Below are 6,218 nucleotides of genomic sequence, written 5' to 3'. Positions count from 1 at the left end.
TATATGTAGTAAGCCATAATCACAAATAGTCATACTAAATTTTCCTTGAGAGCGCGATTTTTGAAGATATACAGGGAAAAGAGAGTATAATGGCTTACACCATTTTTAATCCTTTCAGATCCCAGTCCTAGGCAGGTTAAGGCATTTAAAGTAGCCTTTTATCATTAAAAGCTTAGAAATCTAAAATCAGACTGATATTAGACTACCATATCATTGTAGATATTACTGCATAATCTTTCTGCGTGAAATTATTCTACCCAGCTTTCCCTTCCTGTATCAAAGCGATATCTTTAGTTCCACTACAAATCTCCAACAAGTTCCACAAAGCTGTTGTGCATACATCTGAAGACATATTTTGAAGACTTATTTTTACAACGTGTACAGGGGTGAGCTGGCAAGGGGCGGGGGGGGGGGGGGGGAAAGGGGCAGCGGGGAAGAGGAGAAGAAAAAGGATTAAAAAAAAAAGGAAGAAAAAAAGAAAAAACCTAGGTTTTTTTTTCAGTAAAAGATAATTTGATTAAAGTGAAGATGCTAAACCCACCCCCACCCTAGCTTAATATCATCAGCCTGAGGAACTCTGAGTGAACTTGGGAAGGTCTGAAGCTTGCTCAGAAAGGTCTTTATTCCCCCTAATGATAAAATTACAAAAATATGATTCAAAACTCTGAAGTGAAAAAAGGAACTGGGTGAGACAAATCAATAGCTGGAATTTCGTCAGAAAGCTGTGTGCCTGGAGAGGCTTGCTTGGCTGTGAAAGTGCATTCTGTTTCAGAAAGAAGCCGCTTCGATTTGGAGCAAAAAGTCCAGAGGGCTGCACCAAGGTCTCTCTCATAATCTCTATACAAAGTAGTCAAAGAAACATTGAAGACACAGGATAGACACATCTACTTCTGCTAGGGAACTAGCAACAAGCTGGGCAGAGCAGCCTAACAATTGCTCTCTGGCTCCCTCAAATGAGCCCTGAGCACATTTAGAAGTGGCAGTTTTCTTGTTTTTCTCCTCTTGCATTGCATTTGATTTGCTGTAAGGTATCTTTTATGTCCTTGAACTACCAAGTCACAGCAGAATGCCTTCATGATTTCCACATCAGTGTAATTTTGCTTTGTAATCAGTAGAAGTTGTTTTTTTTCCTCAGAGATCCTTTCTGAAATCCAGTTTAAATCCTGCCATAGATTGCAAAATGCATCTTTCTAAAAATATGTGCAGCTATGGCATGTTGAACAGGTTGACCACACACACTAGTTAAAAATAATGGCATCCATGAAAATAGATGAACTGGCATAATGTGCAATGGGAACAGGCTAGGAAGGCAGGCAGGAAGAGGGACCACAAGCACAACTGAAAAAGCTTTGAACTGTTAAGTGTCACTACAGTGCTGCATATAATTCCACTGACAGAAACCAGGTATATGAGACTACAAAACTTCTCTGTACCCTTAAGAAAGCATAGGTTTAAACGGAGCTAAGAGCTGTTAGGATTTCCTGCCCCCTTTCTCTCATCCCATTACTAGTAGCTAGCGTGAGAAAAATCAAATGATGTAACTGGGACAGCAAACTTGCAGCTCCTCTCCCACATAATTAGGTAAACCCTTCTTTCACTCCCTCACACTTCATGCTGGTGCAAGCTAGGAGGTAATTTCTTTTATCTTCCCTTATCTCTTTTCTGTTAAAATACAGGCATACCACTTAAATTGTTCAGTACTGAATAAACTCTCACCTTCCCTGTCCAGAGAAAGCAAATACAGATCATTGCCTTCATTTTACAGCAAGACTGCAAGCAAGGCAAATCTAAATCTAAACCATGAAATCCAAACACCCAGATGGACAGTATTACATTCCTGTGGTTTGCTACACTTACTGATATCATTGCGACCTTCCCCCTAAGTCCAGACATAAACTCCAAGAATGCTGACAGCTAATATTTTCCTGAGGACTATTTATTAACTGTGCAGCACCCTGGAAAAATGCGTGTGTCAGAGCTCCTTTGGTAACCATTAAACATAAAGGACAATAGCTTAATATTGATGCCCACACTGTGATGGCAGCAAGAGAGATCTTGAAATGGTTCAAGAGTTCTGGATCTAAATGCTACAAAAGGCGTGGGATTCTCTACCATTGAACTTATGCAAGGGATTGTTTTGTTTCTATTTCATACCTGCTAAAAATATTGTATAAAACCACAAATAACACTGTTAAGTTTGTAAATTAAGACATTGAAACCTGAAGAAATACCTGAATGGATTTTAAGACTAGAAAGCACCTTATGACCACCTAGTTTTGACTTCTGTATAGCACAGGACATGATATTTCATCTGGCAATTCTTATATTATATAACATCTGGGTAAGCAATATATATGAAATCTGATTTATATTTAAAGACTTCAAAAGCTGTAATCTATCACCTCCCTTTTTCTAGTGAGCAGAAATTTTCCCACTTTAAAGTGATGTGTTTCTATGCTGATGTTTTTCTTCATTTCCTAGGCACTGGCTTTCTCTGTAGTATTGTCTGATAATGTTAGGAGCCTGGGAGAAACTGGGATCAAGTCATGTGTTAACCTTCTCTTGGGTGAACTTCTTAAATTGCCTCACTGTGGAGCAGATTTCCAGACATTAAATATATATATTTCACTTCTTTCCTAAACCATTTCCAATTTTTCAAAGTAAAATTATTCTTTCTTGTGCATAGGAATTGTGACATTATCTTCAACTACTTATCCCATTTATCCCTGTTGCACTCGACTGGCAGCCAGCAGGCTAAGAGCTCTCATCTCTTTTCTCTCCCTGATTGCTTCAATCTGATCTTTATACTATAAGGGTATTAAAATGGAATAAAATTTCATGCTCTTTTTGCTTTCTTTCCCCTGTTTCCTCTCAGAAAAACTGCCTGTTCTACCCCTAGGAGTAATGAGGAAAAATAGGAATTCTTTACGTTTTAGAATGTGCCTCCTTCCCTGATTTCCATCAATGGATAGACAGATCTTTTGTGCGTATTGCAGGCTCACAAGTTTAGTTTAACACTGATGGCTGTACAACTAGGATCTTAAAAGGTTTACACTGCACAGTAAGGAATCCTTCAGAACCCCCATAATGCTCAGATGCGGAACCTGCTATGGTGTAGTTGTATTAATAAGGCACTCTTGACCTGAGCTAATTAGCTGTGCTGAGAGGTAAGGCTGAGAAACCTGAACAGAGAGCCACATACATATGAATATATTGCTTCTGCACAATACAGATAACAGCAATGCACTGTATGGCACAGGCACACCTATAGTACTTCAAATCCATGCCTAGCTCTGCAAAGAGAGAGCTCTGCTCTTGCTGGGTTTCAAAGCCAATTGTCAAACAAAGCTGAAGGGCTACACAGAGATTACATTTCCATCTGTCAAAAGGAAGATGCTTGTTTTATGTTAAATGGTGTGCTCAAGAGGAAATTACCTTTCTTCCCCCTTCTTATGATACCTGTTAGCTCTTTCAGACTATGCTATGGACTTGGGTCATAACAGCCTTCTGGCAGGTAATGCAGCCAGGATGAGCACCCAACAAAATAGTCTCAAGGTTATATAAATAGTTATATGTTGCAATTTGCCATTCAAGAAAGTGTTGCAACATTCTTAACTCTGTGGTAATTCTACGGCTACAGTAATGAGCTTGTGTAGGTATAAAGGAACCAATTGCATCCCTGTTGTAAGACTGAAAAATCTGGGGAAAAACACTGTTTCTGAGAAAAAGGGTTTAATGATGTATTGACACATCATACACCTAATGACATTAAAAAAAATAAAAAAAGTAAAAGAAAGGTGGATATGTGCTTAATTTATTTTTTTGTGTCATATGTTTGGGACTCCCGAAAGCTGTATAGTATCACATTCAATATTTGATTTGAAAATCACATATGCAAAAAATAATGCAAAATATTCAAAATTAATTGTTCACACTTTATGAACAAAGGGTTGTTTGCATGTGCACCTTGGGGCCCAATTTCTTAAATACTAAATTAATGTCCCTTTTGAGGACTACATATAAATATGTGCTTAAGGAACTGCTTCCACTGAGAGCAATGGGACTACGACTCATGCTTAAAGTTAATCTTGGACAACAGTCTCAAACAGGGATTCTTTTGTGAATGACAGCCTAACATTGAGACGAGTCCAGTGACTGGCAACTACTCTTGGTTTGCAGTCATGAGAATCAGGCCCTTAGTCCAAATCGCCTTGAACCCTGCAAAAATAGCAAGAAATAAACAAAAGGATTTCTACTATTAGCACCCAATAGTGAAAAATGCACAATTCTATCAGTCAGTGCAATCAGACCTGCCTTCCCTGCACAGTCCCCTGAGGTAGACTTCACTGTCCTCACTCCCCACTGCACCTACGTATTGCAGTCTGTAAGTCTACAATACTTGAAAGTCTTTAACATGACTCTTTTTTGTCATTCTCCCAAATATGTTGCTCTTAACCTTGAAAAAGGTTCATGCTTGAACTCTGAAGGTTTATTTGGCAGGATTTACTTTTGATTTCAAATAAATGTACATTCTGGGGACTTCCAGGATATTGTGTCTGTCGAGGAATGGAAACATAACAGATGCCACCAGCTTACTGCAAAGAGAAGAGGTTCTGTCAAAACAGCATATTTATTTGGAATTAAGAATTCAATTTTAAATCTTGTTTTTTGACGACACTCATATCTTTGGCATTTACATTTCCAATGTTTATACTACTGTCTTAAGAACACTTAAGTAGAACCTTTATTTCCAAATAAGCTTTCATAACTTGGCAGGCTTATGCTCACTTTATAAATATAAGAACTTTAAATCCTTTTTCATATAAACATATGTAATATTTCCTACCAAAAGTATGTGACAGCCAAGAAGTTCAGTTATTCTCAATCTATAAATTTGTGAAAGACAGCTCATCCAAAATAATGCATTAGCCCAGGCATAATTACAAATTACAAATATACATGTCCCATAAGGGCAAATAAATAAATATCCTCTAAGTACAAAATAGCAGCAACTTGCCAGGAAATTTATACTGCATGTTAAAATACCCCATAGGTTCATTGGAACAGAGTTGTGGTGAAAAATGACAGGAGACTTTTTCCTCCTAAGAGTGTTCACAGTTCTCTACTGAGCTGGAAATTAGCAAAAAATAAGGGGGAGAGGGACACCCCAAGTTGTCCTCTTTGCTGGTATGCACACAACAGTAGGGAGGAGGTTGCCAGGGAGGGTTCCTCTTGTCAGCAAGCATCTGTGGAATGGTCCAAAGATGTTTGACACTGATGTAAGCACCTTGATTCTGCTCTGAAACACAGAACAGAAACAGAATGAAAAAACCCCACAATACAAAGAAGTGTATTTTTCCAACAGATGTCCTCACTACAGGGTGACACATGAAGAGCCCACTGACTGCATGGGGGTGACTGCAGAAGCAGATGCTATTCACTGAGGATGAGCACAGTGCTGGTTTAGCTCATATTTCTTTACTGTGAGGGTGGTGAAACACTGGCACAGGGTGCCCGGAGAAGCTGCGGCTGCGCCATCCCTGGCAGTGTTCAAGGCCAGGTTGGATGGGGCTTGAAGCAAGCCAGTCTAGTGGAACATGCCCCTGCCCATGGCAGGGGGTGGGAACTGGATGATCTTCAAGGTCCCTTCTGTGACTCTGTGATTCTATTACTCAACATTTTGGATCAGTCAGCAGCAAAAGATTAGGAGCAGGCCTGAGCACTGGTTTAAGTGTGTTGCTCATGGCTCCCACTGGCTGTCAGTATGGCTGCTGCAGGGACACTGCTTTGGAAGAAATGACCCTTGGCTGCCTGTGAGCGACCCAGGCTCACACCACACCTGACTCATCCAGCCATGACAGAGCTGGGAGCGTGCTAAAGCACACAATGTCTTCACAACAGTCTTCTCTGAATTTTGGCTTGAGCCTGGTTGTGCTGGTGAACCCGATTTCGACAACAGGGCTGGATGTTCTTAGAAAGCTTCCAATGTAAATAGCGTAACATGGACTTACACTGAAGCTAAGCATAATTTAAGACCATGTAAAATTAAATTCTACTGATGAGTCTAGTAAAGTGTTTAAAGGCATTAGGTTCTAATAAAAGCTTTAGGTGGCCTGTTGTCTTACATGCCTTGCTCCCAAAGTGTAATATCCAAAGTTTCTTTAGGTATTTGGCTAGTCAGGGAGAAAGGCTTTGCTCCTCCAGAGGAAACACTCCCT

Source organism: Lathamus discolor, chromosome 2 (genome assembly GCF_037157495.1).
Source record: "Lathamus discolor isolate bLatDis1 chromosome 2, bLatDis1.hap1, whole genome shotgun sequence".
Classification (NCBI taxonomy): domain Eukaryota; kingdom Metazoa; phylum Chordata; class Aves; order Psittaciformes; family Psittacidae; genus Lathamus; species Lathamus discolor.
The sequence above is the reverse complement of the archived record's forward strand: the minus strand, read 5'-3'. Positions refer to the sequence as shown.